General features: G+C 45.5%; 1 pseudogene; it reads left to right on the forward strand.

The window, feature by feature from the left end:
• Positions 1–557: 557 nt before the first annotated feature.
• LOC138286976 (zinc finger protein 208-like) overlaps positions 558–19,377 on the forward strand; it is a 475,759-nt pseudogene continuing 456,939 nt past the window's right edge.

Consider the following 19,377-nt stretch of genomic DNA (forward strand, 5'->3'; position numbering starts at 1 on the left):
CCACATTGATATCCTGGTGCTAGATGGACTTTACGGAGAGACTACTCGAGCCTGCATGTATAAAACAAAATAGATATGTTTAAAGCGACTTCCCGAACTCCCGACAACGTAACAGAAAGGCTAAACACAACATGACATGAAGTAATAGAAATCCCCAAAGCTTAATCTACCTTACTATGTATGTTAAGAGGCAATTATGCCCTTAAAACAAAAATGCTAAGCTTAATTTGGGCCAAAAAGGCAGAGTATTGTTTGGGGATACCCAGCCCTATTAAATAGAAATAATAACCCAGAGAAACAGGAGCATTAGTAAAACGCTGTCCAGGTTAGTGGCAGCAGCTGTCTACATTTTCATACTTTAAATTAAATATAAATCGTCATTTCAAATTCACTGCTGGAGTCTGGAGGCGGCGGTTCCGTCAACGGCCACCAGATGGCGCTCCTCGCCTGCGGATGAAATCCTCTGAGCACATTGTAGAAGAAGTGTTTCCTTCTCCGGGTCAGCGCGGCAGAGACAGCACTAGCAACGGATGCTGACATCACTTCCGGCATCTCACTCTGTGTCCATCCTTGTTCAGAGGAGGAAGGATTCCCTGTCTCTCTGTGCAGTTATCTTCATCTTCAGACCCTCACAGACCCCGAATCTGCACCTGCCCCCCCCCCCAACCCAAGGAGGAGGAGGAGGGAGCCTGGACATGTCTGCACAGGTTTCTGCTCAGGTAGGAGATTGTCAGCACCTTCTGCTGTGTTTGTAGAAATAGACTGAATAATCCTGGAGCTTCCCTGCCAAGTCCTCATTGTGTGACATATCTATAGGTGTCAAGTTTACAGTGCATGTATTTGTCACATTTCATGAATTATGTGGGCACTTTGAGTAGCACTTTAGTGCGAGGAGAAAATGCAGCTATTTCCAAGTAGCGAGAAACTTGACGGAAATTACACCCTTTTATGCTGTGGGGAAGGTCTGAAAATAATCAGAAAACAAGTACAATACTCCTGAAAGTGCTTATGCATGAAGGCAATGACTTGTGTTCACTGCTTAGGCTGGGTGCTCTGGTCTAGCTCCCAGGACAGCCTGGAGTGAAGGATGCAAAGGGAGAGGATATTCGGCATCTGCCCTCTTCCAAGAAAAACCTACAATGACCGTTGTAAAAAAAAGTAATGTTTTCGTGAAACATGCTGTTTAACAGTACATTTGATCAATGTAAATCCCATTCCCAGTAACTCAGCGAGTGACTTAGTACTGGGAGGCATCTGATGTTGCATCGTTCAACTATTTAGGACTTTTAGATGTCGATCATCATTTTTGGAGCTAAAATTAGTATGTTTAGAGTGATTTTCATGCTTTCATACAGCCAAAATAGAAGACTTTTAGTATAAGTAAACGTATGAAAATGGACCATGTGGTCAGTATGAGGCCATCAAAAGTATTTACAGAATAAACGGTACCATGCACTGCTTTCTCCTATTCTGTGATGGGCCTTGACAGAACAGGAAAGCTGTGCTTTTTACCAAACAATGGAGGTAAAAAAGAGGTGAAAAAGAGGAAATAGGTACAAAGTGCTCTGATTTTTATTACAATAAAAGGGGAGTTTACATCATGTAGGAAGTCTGCACTGCATTATGCTTTACTACGCTTCACAGGGTGTATAAAAAAGAGAAATTCTGTGCATGCGACACAACTATTTACTGACACTGAGAAATCTGTCCAAACTGCAGTGCTTTTTGCTACACTATGAGGGGCGTTTTCAGATGAGAGAATCTGTATCGCATTGTTCTTTCCTATATTACAAGGGGTGCTTACAGAAAAGGAAATCTGCACAGTACGCTATTTTTTAACTGCACTTGAAACAGTATTTACATCTACAGGCAGCAATCGGTTTTATAACAACTTGTTTTACCTCACTAAGCCAAGAGAAAATCTTCCCATAAGAGTTCAGGGACTAAGGTCTAGGCATCGAATACAACTCCACCACACCTCTCACATGGACCCTCCACTCCATCATCCACTTCCAAAGCAAAATACCCCAAGTCAGCACCCCTACCAGGTTCAGCATTCAAAGCCACAGCTTGGGTAAAAATCACAGAAGCAGACTGGCTCAGCCCCCTGAGCACGAATTAGGCTGGCCCCACAGACCACCTCAAAAAGAATATCAACAACTTCAACTAAAGGATTAAGTACTGCGTGGACTCCATCAAACCCAACAAGCATAGTAGATCAAGCAAGCAGGCCAGCAGTTACACAAAAGACTTTAGACACCCCAAATAACACTGTAAACAACTAGAAAAGAAATGGAGAGCCAGCCACGCCACCACCAACAGAAATACATCAGAGCTGCAATCAGACACTGTCACCAGCAACTTAGAGACTCCTGGAAAAAGTGCTAGTGGACCACATCAAAGGAAGCTCCAACAGCTGCAAGGAGATATTCTCAATCATCAAGGATTTCACCTCGCCCTCAGCTACTGTCAATACATTGCTGCCTCTCAACAAATCTGCAACAACCTATCCAACTTCTTCAACAGCAACATAGCTAACGTCTACATCCACTTCGCACACCAACCCAACCCGGTAGAACTTATTGCTAACCTACTCACCATCAATGAAGACGGCCACCTGTCCTAATGGACTACCCTCACCAGAAACAACACGTGGCAATTATGCAGACCATCCACTCAGGCGTCCCAATGGACTCATGCTCCCACCAAATTTCCAGCCTGAGAACATCACCAATCAACACCACCCTGACCAACATCATCAACACCTCCAACACATCCGCCGCTTTCCCAGATGAATGGAAACTTACAAAAATCAATGCCCTCATCTAGAAGCCCATAGCTGACCCAAATCAACTAAGCAACATCTGACCCATGTCCCTGCTTCCCTATCCTGACAGAGCAATTGAGAATGCCATCAACAAGCAATGCACAACCCAGACAACAATTGGGATTCAGAAATAATCACAGCACTGAAACTGCCCTCATTGCTGCCACAAACAACATTCATATCATCCTGGCCCGAGTAGAAACAATGGCCCTCATTCTCCTCAACCTCTCAGCAGCCTTTGACACTGTCTCCCACAACAACCTCATCAGAAGACTCCATGAAATTGGAGTATAAGGTTCTGCTGTCAAATGGATCTGTTCCTTCCTCACGGGAAAAGCCCAAATCAATCAATCACGTAATTTATAAAGCGCGCTACTCACCAGTCAGGGTCTCAAGGCACTGGGAGGGGGGGAGCTACTGGTCGAATAGCCATGTCTTGAGGCGTTTCCTGAAAGTCAGGAGGTCCTGGGTCTGGCGTACGTGGAGCGGTAGGGAGTTCCAGGTCTTGGCGGCAAGGTGAGAGAAGGATCTTTTCTCTGGCGGTGGTGCAGCAAATGCGGGGACGGAGGCGAGGGCGAGGCTGGCGAAGCGGAGCTGGCAGACGGGGGTGTGGAAGGTGACTCTGTCGTTGAGGTAGGCCGGACCTGTGTTCTGGAGGGCTTTGTGTGCATGGGTGAGTAGTTTAAGGTAATCCTCTTCGATAGGGGTAGCCAGTGTAGGTCTCTGAGGTGGGCTGAGATGTGGTCGTGGCGTGGGATGTCGAGGATGAGTCGGGCGGAGGCGTTTTGGATACATTACATTTTCGTTTGTAGTTTGGCCGTGGTTCCTGCATAGAGTGCGTTGCCAAAGTCCAGTCGGCTGCTGACCAGGGCGTGGATGACTGTCTTTCTGGTTTCGATGGGAATCCACTTCAAAATCTTGCGGAGCATGGAAAGGGTGTTGTAACAGGAAGAGGAGACTGTGTTGACCTGCTGAGTCCAGGATGATTCCCAGGTTCCGTACTTGGGTGGTGAGAGTGGGCGCGGCTCCTAGGGAAGTAGGCCACCAGGACTCGTTCCAGGCAGAGGGGTTGCTGCCGAGGATGAGGATATCTGTTTTGTCTGTGTTTAGCTTGAGGTGGCTTGATTCCATCCAGTTGGCGATGGCGTGAAGTCCATTGTGGAGGTTGTGGGGTCTTTCGTGAGGGAGATGAACAGCTGGGTGTCGTCTGCGTAGGATACTATGTTGATGTGGTGGGATGGTGCGATGTTGGCGAGAGGAGCCATGTAAACATTGAAAAGTGTTGGGCTGAGGGAGGATCCCTGGGGGACGCCTCAGATGGTTTTGGAGGGTTCGGACAAGTAAGGCGGAAGGCGGACTCTCTGGGTTCTGCCTTAGAGGAATAAAGAGATCCAGTCGAGGGCCTTGTCGCGGATCCCGGCGTTGTGGAGGCGTGTTCAAAGGGTGTGGTGACAAACGGTGTTGAAGGCTGCGGAGAGGTCCAGGAGGATGAGCGCTGCGGTTTCGCCTTCGTCGAGCATGGTCCTGATGTCATCTGTGGCGGCAATGAGTGCGGTCTCCGTGCTGTGGTTCTTACGAAATCTGGATTGGGAGGTATTGAGCGCTTTGCTGTCTTCCAGAAAGCGGGATAGTTGGCTGTTCACGATTTTCTCAATGACCTTTGCTGGGAAGGGGAGGAGGGAGATGGGCCGGTAGTTTTTCGGGTCATCTGGGTCCGTTTTGGGTTTCTTCAACAGGGCGTTGACATCGGCGTGTTTCCAGCTCTCCGGGAAGGTGGCTGTCTCGAAGGAGCTGTTGATGATGGCACGGAGGTGGGGGGCGATGATGGCGCTGGCTTTGTTGAAGATCTGGTACGGATAGGGGTTCGAGGGGGGAGCCGGAGTGGATGGAGGCCATGGTGTTGACGGTGTCTTCATTGTTAACGTGGATCCAGGAGCATAGAGGGTTGGTGTTGCTTGGTGCGCTGGGTTTATGGCTGACTGTGGTTGGCTGGTGGGTCTGAGGTTTGAAGCTGTTGTAGATGTCTTCTATCTTTCGACGGAAGTAAGTGGCGAGGGAGTTGCAGAGCTCCTGTGATGGCGAGGGTTCGTAGGAGCAGGGCCTGGGGTTGGAGAGTTCTTTGATGATGCCTAAGAGCTCTTTGTTGTTGTGAGCGTTGGTGTCTATGCGGCTTTTGTAGTAGGTTCTTTTGGTGGTGTGGATCACCTGGTGATGTTTGCGGATGGCAGTCTTGAGGGCGATGTGGTTGGATTCGGTGGGTGCAAGGTGCCAGGTCTTCTCCGTTCATCGGCATTCCTGTTTGGAGGCCTGCAGGTCGGGGGTGAACCAGCTGGCCATGGGTCTGTGGTGGATGTCCGAGGGTTGTTTGAGTGGTGCGAGGGTGTTGGCGCAGTTTTCTATCCATTGATGCAGGTTGATGGTGGCTGTGTTGGGGTCCTGGGAGGAGGTGCCTGGGCGAGGGTGGAGATCAGCTGTTCTGCTGAGATTCTGTTCCAATAGCGGCGGGGGGTTGAGTGGTGAGGTGGTGAGTGACCGGCTTCTGGAAGGAGAAATGGAAGCAGCGATGGTCGGTCCAGTGGAGTTCGGTGGTGTGGCTGAAGGAGACGTGGTTGCTGGCTGAGAAGACGGGGTCGAGTGTGTGTCCTGCGGTGTGGGTGGACGACGTGACGAGTCGCTTGAGGCCGAGGTTGGTGAGTAGGTTGGTGGTGTTGATATCATTGTTGTTTTCCAGGTGGAAGTTCAGGTCGCCGAGGAGGATGTTGTCTGTTGAGGCGAGGGTTCGGGCGCTGACACCCTTTACATCAGGGGCCATGAAACTGATATGCAGAGTCCCCCAGAGATCGTTCCTCAGCACTGCCATTTCTCAAGACATTACAGTCATGTACACTGATAGCACCCAACTCATCCTCTCCCTGACGGGCAAGACAACCACCACCAGAACCAACTTCACCAACTGCACTGCAAACTGGATGCGAACCAGCTGCCTGAAGCTTAACTCTGACAAGACGGAAGTACCAGTCTTTGGCAACAAGGCCTCCAGTAGGACTCCACCTGGTGGCCGTCGGAGTTAGGGCCACCAACCATGCACCACGCAAGAAATATAGGTCAGCTCAACTCTATCTGTGCTGCAAAAGATCTTCAAAAGGTTGCCTCAGAACGCCGGACAGACCATCACACAAGTACACATCACCAGCAGGCTTGAGTATGGTAACACTCTCTATGCTGGAATCTTTAAACAACTCCTACACAGACCATCCAGAACACCTCCACAAGACTCATACTTGATCTCCCAAGCTACACCCACATCGTACCGCACCCCAGGAAGCTTCCCTGATCCCCATTCACAAGTGCAGCCAATTTAAACTTCTCTCAAACACATTCAAAGCCCTACACAACACAGGAGCAGAATACCTAAACAGCCCCATACACTTTCACCAATCCACCAGACACCTATGCTGTGCCTCACACTAACCAGCACACACTCTCTGCATCCACAAAAGCAAAACTATAGGGCACTCATTCACCTTCATCGCACTCAAGACATGGAACGACCTCCCTCAACACAGCAGAGCCTCCTACTCACTTGTTTGGTTCCACAAGAAGGTGAAGACTTGGCTCTTGGTATAAGCACCTCAGGGACCACATACCTGCCCAGGTGCCTTGATACCCTCTTGGGTGATTAGTGTGCTATACAAATCAACATGACATAACAACATGCCCTACTACTATAAACAGCTGTATCCAGCCATCTGTTGTGTCTTGGCATGGTAATGGGGACAGTAGTCACAGGTATTTTTATAGTAGTCACCCTTACTTAATAAGAATATCGCTTGTGTAGACCTACACTACTGCCTATAGGCTCACACTCTTTAGTTGGAAAAACTGCCTAACAGGATACTCATGACTCCGATCATATGCACATGACACTTTCTGTGTCTGCTAAAATAACACGAGGTACAGTCTGTCACATGGCCACAAGTCCAGTGACTTTCGACTTTATACACACCCTACATGTCTGGGCTCATCTCTTACTAAAGGGCCTGATGTTTATGTGCAGGTCTGGATGGTTAAAACACTAGGTGGAACCATTAGTTATTGTTGGGGGGCACCTCTTTACTGTTGCCTGTTGTGCCAAGGGCTGTCTCTCTGCAAGTGATATGGAACTATGGCCCTCCGGGTTCTGTGGGACAGAGGGGTAATAATGAGTGAAAAGGGGCACATATCAAACCTAGTTGCAGGCCGCAATATATCAGACATATCTCACTGTTCTCCTGTGCAGCAGTACAATATTTTTGCACTTTTCCTTGCCAAGTATTCTAACTTCTCACACACTTAAAATATGTTTTTTTTATTATATCAGAGTACCTTGTGGAGTCACCGAGAAAATGTCTTGCTGTTCCTATCTCTGTGCTTGGTAAAGAGCCTGGTCTGTCCGATCTCTCAGTGAATGCAGAGCGGGCCTCCTAAATCTTCTTCTGTCGCACAGATTGTAGAGCCTGCCCTCTCCAGGTCTCTCATTCGTTAAACTCTCTGCAGTGCCTGAAATCAGATCCTGACCTTTCTAGGGCACTCCTACACTGGATGCTGAGCCTGACCTCTCCTAGTCTCTTTACCCTGCCACACTGCATGCAGGTCCTGGCCTTTCTTGACCTCTCGACCGTCAATCAGAGCGCAGAGCTCAGCCTCGCCAGATCTTCCCTCCATTACATTGGGTGTACAGCCTGGCTTTTCTGAAGAGTGGGATCTGGAACAGTAGCATGAGTGGGGTCCAGACTGCAGGAGTCCTCCTTTTAATAACATATGTAATAATTACCAGTAATAATATCTGCTTTTCCTGCATGGCTTTGAAGAGCATGCACCCCGCCCATTAATTCACCATTACAAACAGCAGTGTTTTGACCGCCCTGGTCATCACACACATTAGCAAGTCAAACATGTGTGCACACTGAGGCCTGTCAAGAACAGGAGAGAGACCCAGAGTGGGTCTGTGTGGTCAGAGGGGCCCAATAAGTGTACCCTCCATTTGACATTATTGTATTTTCTGTGGAGTCTTCTTCAGTTATGGTGTACGACCAAGTAGATGAAAGAGAATCGTAGGACACATGTGGCTGCAACCACACTGGGTTTCTTTTTGTATCAGGCACACTTTATTGGTATCTTAAGATGAAGCCTTGGTCCCAGAACATTCCTGGGATCCTTTGTGGTGGGTCAAACTGAGGATTGTTCAGTAAGGAGACTAAAGGCCCCTTTGAAATTAGGGAGAGCCTCTTGCCTCTACTTGGTCTGTTGTCTTGGAGAGGTTACCCTGCCAAAGGTTAACAGATAGGTAAGTGGGATAGCCTCCCTTGCCTTTGTGTTAGTGTTCTTGGTTGCTCCTGAGGGGATCCTTCAAAATCCTTCCAGCCTTCTTACTCACAGTTGTCACAAAGACCCCGGCTGGGCCTAGTCTGTGTGGAAGTAACAATAGCGTAGAACTGCTGTAAACGGTCAACAAACTAAACATCCTGTCCCTTGTCACATGGCTGCAGAGATTTGGTCTCTCCTCTCACATTGGTTGTAGAGCCTGGCATATCCCATCACACTGGGAGCAGAGCCTGACCTCTCCAGGTCTCTCCTCCATCACACTGGGTGCAGAGCCTGGACTCTGAAGGTCTCGCTTTGGTGGCACTGGAAGAACTGCCTTCTCCACTGTCATACTCTGCATAGTACCTGATCTTTCCCTGGGTGCTGAGCTGGTCTCTTTCCTGTCACACTGAGTTCACTGCCTGCTCTCCATGGGGCTCTCCCCTCTAGCAGTGGGTGTAGACATGACATGTCTGTGTTTGTCTTCATTATAATGGGTGCATAGCCTGGTCTCTCCTGTTGGAATATGGATGCAAAGACTGGTCTGTCCGCAGTCACACTTAGTACAGTCTATCCTCTTTGGGTGTTCTAGTCACGCACTAAGTGCAGACTTGCTGTCTTGTCTCTTACACACTTCACGTAGAACTTGGTCTCTCATGTGCCACACATGGTTTAGAGTCTGGCCTCTGACATTTGGTGCAGGGCTTGTCCTCCCTGGGTATCTGCCCTGTCACACTGGTATAAAAGCCTCCCTTCTCTGGGTCTCTGTCCACACTTAATAACCTTTCATGGCTTCCACTTCTGTGTGTGTTGATCTGTCTCCATCACCATGTATGGCCCCCATTACAAGCATGTGCTGCTGGAGAGGGGGAAGTGGAGCTGAAGTGAAAGGAGAAAGTACAAGAGAGCCCAAGCACATACCACTGCAGAGGAGGAAGCAGCAAAGGAGTAGAAGGAGGAAGTACAAGAGCTCCCCAGCACATACCTCTGAAGGAAGCGGAGAGACAGTCTGCTGCCTGGTAGCAAAGAGGAGAGGAGCTTGTTACAAAAAGAAAGGCGAAGACTAGAAACTCAAAGACTGTAAGAGATGTCATTTTACTGAGACTGCTGTGAATGTTAACACCTAACAAATAATAAAGTATTTTCTTTAGGCATCTGATTTTGTTTAAACCCTCTGTATCCGGCCGAACCTGCCCCATAGGGAAACCATAAAGAAAAGTATTCCTGGGTCAATTCTGCTATTCCCCATTGTGAGGCTAAAACTTTGAGTTGGTGTGAATTACTCAGATAAATATCTTTACAAGTCTCACCTCAGTCAGGAATAAGCCACACTTAAGGAAAATAATGTTGAACTTGTGGAGTAGATCACCAGATTAAAATTTCAATACTTTGAGCACAGAGAAGTGAGTGAGGGAAGCATAATGTTGTTGGACAGTAAATAATAAATCAAGTACATTCACATGACTGTTAATCTGATATTTATATACCAGATGTTTTGTGCATATTAGAACTACATATGATTTTCATAGGTAGGATGCATGTCATGTGGGGTTCCCAAATGAAAACTAAAAGGAATGTATTTTTGAGAGCTGCTGTCATGACTCGATTTTGCTAAAAGGTTGGGGGCTAAACCAATGCAGGCATTCACTAAAGTATACCAGGGTAAATGTATGCCAATTGACAGCTATGGTAGTGAGATCTGGGGCTTCGAGAATATGAGGGATATTCAGACTGTGGAAAATAAATTCTTAAATGCTCCCCAAGTAAACAAACACCACAAGGAACTGTAAATTAGGAATGTCACTGTCATTTAACATTCATTGGTGTGATAATATTTGACCATCCAGACAGCTTCCATATAGTCTTATTCACATACCTCCATAGGGAAGTTCATCTGTGGAATGAAGGAAACATAAGGACTGTCTTGTTGGTTGTCGACGACGTTTGGACCCTTGTAAGGAGTATTAGGGTCTCAATTTCTTTAAAAAAAAAAAAAAAACTCAATATGCACTTAAAGCACTCCAAAAATAAGGAGTGCCTGTGGCTCTCTAGTCACCGGTCCTCCTGATATCAGTTACCCCAGTGTGCTTTCATCCACAGTGAATTATGGTCCAAAGTAGCATGTCCTAAATATTCAGTATTTCCCACCCTGTGTACCATTCCCTTCTCTATTAGACACTTATCTAGTCTTGCGTGCAACCCATGGACAGGGAGATAAAATTAGTAAAACAGATCATTCTGATGCTCCAGAGTGTTGCCCTCTTCATATATCTAATAATAAGCAACACAGTCCTACCCAAAGAAGAATTTCTGCAATACTGTCAAGGCAGCAGGTCCCTGCAGTGGTGAAGTGACCTGTCCATGTGTACAACTATTATGGCATTGTTGCCACCTCACCATAAGCTTGGCAGATTTGATTGTTGTAGCACTTTCATGGTCAAAGTGTCATATAACGGTGTCTGATTAGCATTGGGTGCATAGATACTGGCCAGTATACAGTCTTCCCTGATTGGACTTCCCTTCAAGATTTTGTGCCTGCCCTCATCATAGATAATGTCTTGTGTGTATAATGTAAGGCACCCCATGGGCAATCCATATCAATGTGCTCCTGAGGATGAGGAGTATGATGTGCCCCCCCACTTGTCCCCTCCACCTCTTTCTTAGTGCAACTGTCTTTGTCAGATGAGTTGCTTGCAGGCAGGTATCCGTGTGTGCTTCAAATGCTGGTATACTTTGTAGTTTGGCGGATGAACCCAGACGATGTACATTCTTGGCAAGCCAATTGTACTCTACATGCTTTGTGTTGATATAGTAGCCCAGTCTCTGCCGGCAGGATATATTGATGTGGAAGTGGTGGTATGGCTGATGAATTTCCCCCCTCCCTGGCAAAGGCTTAGGCAACTGTTCTGCCAATAAAACAGAACAGTAATGGTAACCAAACATTAAATATGTCTTCTCAGGAGTGGGCAACAACCCCCCTCCTGAGTATCTGCATCCTGAAGGAGGTGACTTCGGGAGGAGCAGCAAAGCATCTTTGGAACAACCAGTCCCTGTGATTGGCAGCTGACAGCTTCAAGGCCAAGCACCCAGAGCCGCCGGAAGTGGTGGCGAAGATCCAGCTGTGGAATCCAGGTCCTGGGACCCCAAAGGCCTCTAATGCAGACATTGGGTGGTAAAAGTATATCAGAAATGTCATTCAGATCATAAGACACACTCCAGTGATGCTCCCCTTCTTAGCACATTTTGTGGATAGAGCGCTTGTTTTCATTCTTGTCTCCAGACGAGTCCCCCCCACCAGCCGGCACCCCCACACAGACAGCCCACCCCGCCCCCCTCAATAGCCCAGCCTGGCATGACCCAAATGTGTCAGCGACTTAGCTCAATTGGTCAGCAGTCATTGGCCCAATACCCAGTATCTCATCATGCAATGCCATTTCTGACCAATAATTATCGTGTCCGGATCAGTGTCCATGGCAGTTGCCTGGATCTCTCTATACTTTACTATATCTTCTACTAGTCATGCCTGTGCTTGTGTGATCTGTTCTTTCTTCGGTCTGCCTGTAGTCTGGACTCGTCTTTGTCTGCTCGGTCAGCATGTGCCAGATGTCAACAACCATGCTTTTTTTTTCAGTGCCGTACTAGGCTTTTTCTGGGGTCAAGAAAAAGTGAGAAGTGCCTTCCATGATAATTCTTAGCCTTCCAGGATACAGTGGCACACTTTGAATATCGTGTTGGAGTAAATGATTTTTAACGGCCCTGACAGACCTTGTCTGCTGCTGTGCAGAGGACATGTAGTCTGGAAAAATATTCATTTGTTTATTGTCTATCGACTGAGAGCCATGTTCCCCTGCAGTTTGAAGTGTTCTGTCCCCATTGCGAAAGTTCAAGAGACATGCCAACATCATTCTGGGTGGAGACCCCGCAGCCGGAGGACACCCCAGATCATGTGTGCCCTTTCTACTTCGATGGGGCATTGTTGTATATCTTCATCATTAAGCAAGCCTCAAGGAATTCAGTTGTGGTTTCACCCTCTGCCCTTTTAGTGCAACCATCCTAATATTGTTAAGTTGTGAGCATTCTTCTGCATCTTCCACCGTCTACAGCAGGAGCGCCACCAAGCTTTCCCGGTTATTAGTTTTCTCTTGTATTACCTTCAGAGTGGGTTTCAGGGCAGCTAGGGTTGATTCAGTGTCAGACACCCTGTCAGAGAGTTTCCTATGAGCGTCCTACACTAAGTTAACCTTCTCTGTCACATATTTTCATTTTGAGAGCACTTTTAGCCTGCAACATAGCATTGAACATTTAAGCATGATCCTCAAGTGTAAATCCAACTGTCTTCAGTAAGTCTTCATAGCCTTTATCACCTGCTGATTGAGGCTTAAGTGTTGTCTTCTCTGGTCCGCTTCTTAGTGACTCCGGGTTTCACGATTTCCCCAAATGCTAAGAGGGGTTAAGGGGCTGCACTCAGTCAGGTGACTGAATCAGCATTATTGCAGATCTCAGCAGTTCTATATCTACATTGATTTCATGGTGTTGCAAAGCTTCTGGTTGGCTGATAGAATGCCTCAGAAAGTACTTTCTGTATGGGAGATCTCAATAAGTACAGCAGTCCTCTCTCTGTTTAGTATCTCCGAAAGCCTGATAATGTAGAAGAGTGGTTTCATTTATGTTTTTTGTTTGTCTTAAAACTTCTTGTGATTGCCTATCTTCCCAATACATCATATAGTCTTTATAAGACGGGGCCTTTTGGAAACTGAAGTAATCATGGCCATCCTCAGTGAGTAAGAGCTATAGTTAATATGGGGATCTCTCTTATTCACAAATTTAGATATTATAATTGATGTTCCCTGCTGTTGCATGGTGTTTGGATGACGTCTGATGTTTTACTCCCGTTTCACGTTAGTCCTGCAAGGGATAGGCCTCACATTAGTGACTAACACGCACTGTAACTCTAACCGCTGACAAGAGAGGTCTTTTTGGTCCCCCAACAACAGTCGGTGGAGGCCGCCACCTCCTGTTCTCTTTTGACAGGACACCCTCTCTGCCACCATAATTCTGTCCAATTCAGTTCTACATTTTATCTGTTTTTAAGGCTGATCCCTTGGAATTTCTTTTTTTCTGCTCTCTAATTATGCTCTCATCCCAGTATGCACTTCCCATGATATGGTGCATGTATGCTCAGAGTTTAGATCTTCCTAAATGTGCAGTGTATGAAAGCCTCAACTTTATTAAATGCAGAGAGGCAATGATTATGTATTACTCTCCTGTGTTTGTCAATACACAAGTCAGATATATGTAGTAAAAAAAGACTGCATTTCTCACAACCCATTGGAATTCATTGCTACAGAGGACTAAATCAGGTGCACTATCATGGCTCTGTAGATCTCATTTAAGCCTCCGTTGCATGCAGCCAGCCCTATTCCTTGATGATGCACATTGGAAACAAAATGGAGAAAAAAAATCAATAACTGTAAACAACCCAGTGAATCAATAAGAAAATCTACTTTGCACAGTTTGTGACCATTCATCACAGGACCTGCAAAAAGAAGAGAAAAACACAGCAAGGGTAGCACCATGACTCCAAGTCACAGAAGTGGTAGGATAATATGGTGTCTTGAAAGAAACCAAGACTTTCTCACACTAAAAAGAGGATGGACACAATGTACACCAAGGGTCTCTTTAGATTTCAGTGGACAGGTTGCTCTATCTCAAGCTTGACAGGTATCCCGTCCGCCTAATTAGAGGTTCATTTTATCCTGTGGCAATTGTAGTAAGGTAACCAGGAGTATCTGTCACATTTGTGATGGAATACCCAGTCTGCCAAACTCCAAATTAAGCCTCAAGCCTGCAAGAGCATTACAGGAAGGGGGCCTAGAAGCAGCTGTAGTCCTAGTGGCGCTGGAAAAGGAATCCAAGTTTGAGAGAGTGGACTGATAGCAAATGAACCTTGGATGTATTGGGGGTGTGCCTGTGAAGCAGAGTGTTTCTTGGGATCCTTTTTTGTCCCTTGCTGAGATTGTCTGACACCTGGACCCTCGCTCCTCCTCAAGACAGGCAACCTCTACGTGTTGTGCTTTCTAAGGCAATGATCCCTTCATGTAAAGGGTCAGAGTGGTAGCACCCATGCAGCAAGTGTCCCATCAGCCGCAGAGAATAAGATAAAGTGTACACCAATACGGGGCCCAGTAAAGGCCTGAACCAGACTCAAAAAGGTTAGCTTACCTACATGATGACCTCCTCTGTTTCCACCTCAAAAATAGCTACCTGTGCACTTCTTCTGTTTGTATGTCCCAGGTGAGCTTCTTTAATGATGCTTGTGATCCTTGTACTGCCAACCATGGCTGTTTGACTATCAGACCCCAATACCTGATTTCTGCTGTGTGCATGCGTCAAGCCACCCCCCTACTTTAGCTAACAATGAACCCTGTAAAGTGAGTACACAGACATAAGGAGTAGGGGAGGTGAGGAACAGGGAATGAGGTAAACTGAATTTAAGAAATACCCTAAGGGGCAAATGCTGCACTCACCTGCAAGCAACAGACATCCCCCCCCCACTCTGGTAGCTCCCCAGCCATCCACAGAGTAGCATGCTGGTGCCAAACGGCCAACATTCAGAATCTATGGTAGGGGATAACAAGCAAAAAATTGATTATTATGCACTTATCTGTGCTGGCTGCTGAAATATGTCAGGTAAATTATTGGTTGTGATCGATTTTTGTATAATAAGGACTTTGGGGGTCATTATGACCCTGGCGGTCACTAGACCGCCAGGGTCACGGTCGCAGTCGGACTGCCGCCAAAGTGGCAGTCCAGCCGCAACATTATGACTGTGGCGGAGCTGCCACGTTAATATCGCCAGGCTGCCACCAGCCTGCAGCCTGGCGGTCCCAGCAGTAAACACTGCCATGGAAAGGCTAGCAGTATGGGAGACTCGGGGGCTCTGGGTGCCCCTGCAGTGCCCATGCACTTGCCATGGGCCGTGCAGGGGCCCCCATGCACAGCCCCATTGCGCATTCCACTTCCCGAATTACGGGCAGTGGAATGCTCGACGGGTGCTGCCGCACCTCAACATTGCCACCGGCTCGATTACGAGCTGGCTTCAATGTTGTGGTGAGTTGGCCAAGGGGAAAACTCATAATAGGGCATCAATCAAACCCCCAGCACTGGCGGTAGGTTGGTACCCGAAGCTTCGGTGGTCTTTGCAAAAGACCGCCAAAGTCGTAATGAGGGCTAAAATGACTGATATAGTTGAATATTAAATTATATGAATCAATATTTATTTCCCTTATTGGTGCACACAATGTAAAGACAAGCCATTACAAAAAAAACTTTATGTTTTATTAAAAAAAGCCCTGGAAGGAGCTGCAGCTTGTAATGCAACAAGGTCTACGTATTATCTACCTTAGTAAGAAGGAAAGAGTTTCTTGTTTAAGTACCATGCCAGGGCCAGACACTGCAAGCTGCACTAGTGTCAGGGATATGGATATTATGGCGAGAGAAAATCCACCACAACTTACAATAATGCTCCAATCTTCCACCAAATGCTTGAGTCAACCCCAGGGAAGTGGTGGAAAGTGGCAAAGATAACTTACCAAACAGCTAGGTAAAGATAGAAGTTGGAAAGTATTGTGAAGAAGAGTGTGAATTAAGTTACATTTGTTATATACTTCCTGAAGAGTTACCTTTGGTATATAGTTTCTGATAAGTTTCCTTTGTTATATACTTCCTAAAGGGTTACCTTTATTGTACACTTCCTGAAGAGTTGCCATTGTTATATACTTCGTGAAAAGTTAGCTTTATTTTATACTTCCTGAATAGTTACTTTTGTTACACGCTTCCTGAAACGAAATAACAGCAGCACATCCTGATCCATCTCTTTTTCCACAATCTGTTTTTGTTTATATGAAATCTTGACCATATGCATCTTCCTAAAGCTGTAACCCAAGCATGTGGGTGTTTCTTTACTACGTTACTATGTAAACACTGGTAAATCATCTCCTTTTCTGCAGTAACTAAGATGTCACATGTTCAATAGAACGTTTAGTTAAATGTCTGTGTATGGTGAAATATCACTTGGTAAATTTCAAATATGGTCAAGAAGAAATGTCTTTTACAACCATTCTGTTACATTTCCATTAGCTGATTTTAAGTCTCTTTACATCCAACAGGAAAGAAGTCTTGAATGCACAAAATGACTCGGAGTAATGGCAATAATACTGTAAATCTGCAAACAATGAGCTTTAATATTCACAAAAACATCAGTAAAATCTGAGACAGAGGAACCTGAACATAAACTGACAGTTCCAGGAAGAAGCAGTGAAGAGCTGTGCACCTTCACGCCAGAAGGCAAAGAAATGGCGTCTATAAAATTAAGGCATCAACACTGACATACAACCTTCTGTGTAAACAAGTGTCCAATACCAGCTTTGATGATGAGATCGGCAGCAGTGCTCTGATTCCTATAATGATAACAACCATCATTCATTGCTCTAGGTGTATTGTAAACTCCTGGCCAAACCATGGAAACTAGAGAAAAGTACTACGGAGTGGAGCCAGACAACTGAAGGGTGAAGGAAAGAGGGGTTCTGCTATCTTATGTACAGAATACTGTCCCAGTTTGCACCAACCAGAAGGAAGACAAATCCTTGCCCGTAAGCATGCACAACTGTTATCCGATCTAAGGACACAATCACCCACAAAGAAGCCTTACTCATATTATGAATGTGGAAACTTTAGCGAGTCTTGTATTTTATTATTAAATCATAAATCAAGCATCCAATACCACATATATACAGAGAATGTGAGAATAACAAAAGTGCTTTATCAGCCATGTTGGCCCATCAGGAAACACATTCATAGGAAGGAGACAGATATTTACCCACCCAGAGACACTAACCAAGAAAGAAAAATCATACACATGCAGCAGCTTAGTTTGTCATCTTCACTAAAGCACCATCAGCAAACACACACAGGGGACAAAATGTGCAATTACACTGAATGCTTGAAGAACTTTAATCAGTTAGCACTCCTAAAAGAGCATCAGCAAACGTTCTCAGGCAGAAAACCATACCATTGCAGTGAATGCATGAAGCTCTTTAATTCGTTATCACACCTCCTAAGACATCAACGAACACACACAGGTGAAAAACCATACCGTTGCAGTGAGTGTGTGAAGAGCTTTAGTGATTTATCAATCCTACAAAAACATCAGCGTACACACACAGGGGAAAAACCATACCATTGCAGTGAATGTGTGAAGAGCTATAGTTCGTTATCACACCTCCAAACACATCAACGAACACACACTGGGGAAAAACCATACCATTGCAGTGAATGTGTAAAGAGCTTTAGTTCGTTATCACACCTCCAAACACATCAACGAACACACACTGGGGAAAAACCATACCATTGCACTGAATGTGCGAAGAGCTTCAGTCAGCTATCACACCTCCAAAGTCATCAGCGAATACACACAGGAGAAAGGCCATTCAAGTGCAGTGAATGTGTGAAGAGTTTTAGTCACTTGGCAGTCCTACAAAAACATAACCGAACACATACTGGAGAAAAACCATACCATTGCACTGAATGTGTAAGGAGCTTTAGTCAGTTATCAACTCTCCAAAGACATCAGCGTACACACACAGGGGAAAAACCATACCACTGCAGTGAATGTGTGAAGAGCTTTAGTCACTTATCAACCCTACAGAAACATCAGCGAACACACACTGGGGAAAAACCGTACCAATGCAATGAATGTGTGAAGAGCTTCATTCGGTTATCGGATCTCCAAAAACATCAGCATTCACACACATGCGAAAAGCCATACCATTGCAGCGACTGTGGAAGTAGTTTTAGTGAACCTTCCAAATTAAGGAATCATCAACAAATACACACAGGGGAAAAGCCATTCAAGTGCACTGAATGTGTGAAGAGCTTTAGTCGGTTATTTAACCTCCAAGTACATCAGAGAACACACACTGGGGAAAAACCGTACCATTGCACTGAATGTGTGAAGAGCTTTAGTCACTTATCTATCCTACAAAAACATCAGCGAACACACACAGGGGAAAAACCATACTATTGCAGTGAATGTGGAAGTAGTTTTAGTCACTCTTTGACATTAAGAAATCATCAGCGAACACACTCAGGGGAAAAGTCTTTCAAGTGCACCGAAGTGTGAAGAGCATTTGTCGATTATCAATCCTACAAAGACATCAGGGAATACATACAGGGGAGAAGCCATTGCAGTACAGGAAATGTGGAAGTAGTTGTGGGAGGGATTTTCAGCTAACTTTAGGGATTTGTGATCAAATATATAAACACAACACGCTTGATTGAACTTAACAAGCTGAGGCTGGAGAATATTCATAGCTGATTTTGGTATTTGGTTGTTTTGTGCAAAATTGATAGTTTAGCCACAGCTGCCTAAGTACAACGCTCAAAGGCACAAGAAGTAAAAGTAGGAAACTCTTACCTGTAACTCTAAGTTAATGCTTGCGGTGCACAACTTCACCTCCAAGCCCTGACACAGGAGAAATTATTCTGTTTTCCATCATCACATGCATCTGTAAATGCACCAACCATAGTTGCACTTCCCCAGAGGTGTCCCACATCGAGCTGGATACTTGGGAGATTTGTTGGCTTACCACTGACTATGTATGTAAATGATTCACGGTTAGATTAGTTGTTATAAATATATTTTATGTTGCAGAGCATCATCCAACCAAATTCTAACTGGTGACAGGACATAATCAGTGCATGATAGCAAACTTTTTGATAGAAGAAAAAGATTTTGAACAGTTTTGTTTTTAATAGGTTTCTTAAAGCTTTTGGGTTAGGTAAAGATTGAAGCTTGAAGAATTTCAGCTCTTAGAATCCACAACTGTTGACTCCCTGCTCTACAGTTCTGGAACCTTGGCACTGGAAAAGAAATCTGGATTCAGAAGAGAAGAAACACAAATAATATTGAGTCTTCACACAAATGATATTCAGGTTTGTGTTTACTAGCAAAAAGAAACTCCCATTTTATGAACTCTGCTGGTGAATGAGTGGACTTATAAAGTATGTGCTGCCTCGTGAGCAAACAGTAAAACTTTTCAATGCAGTTGTGACTTCCTCAGACCACAGATAAGATAGAGCGCAGCATTCTGATCATCTGAAATGTGCTTTTGTGTTGCTGGAGCTGCCAAATACACAGTGTTCTTTCT

This window comes from Pleurodeles waltl, chromosome 4_1, assembly GCF_031143425.1.
Source record: "Pleurodeles waltl isolate 20211129_DDA chromosome 4_1, aPleWal1.hap1.20221129, whole genome shotgun sequence".
In the NCBI taxonomy this organism is placed as follows: Eukaryota; Metazoa; Chordata; class Amphibia; order Caudata; family Salamandridae; genus Pleurodeles; species Pleurodeles waltl.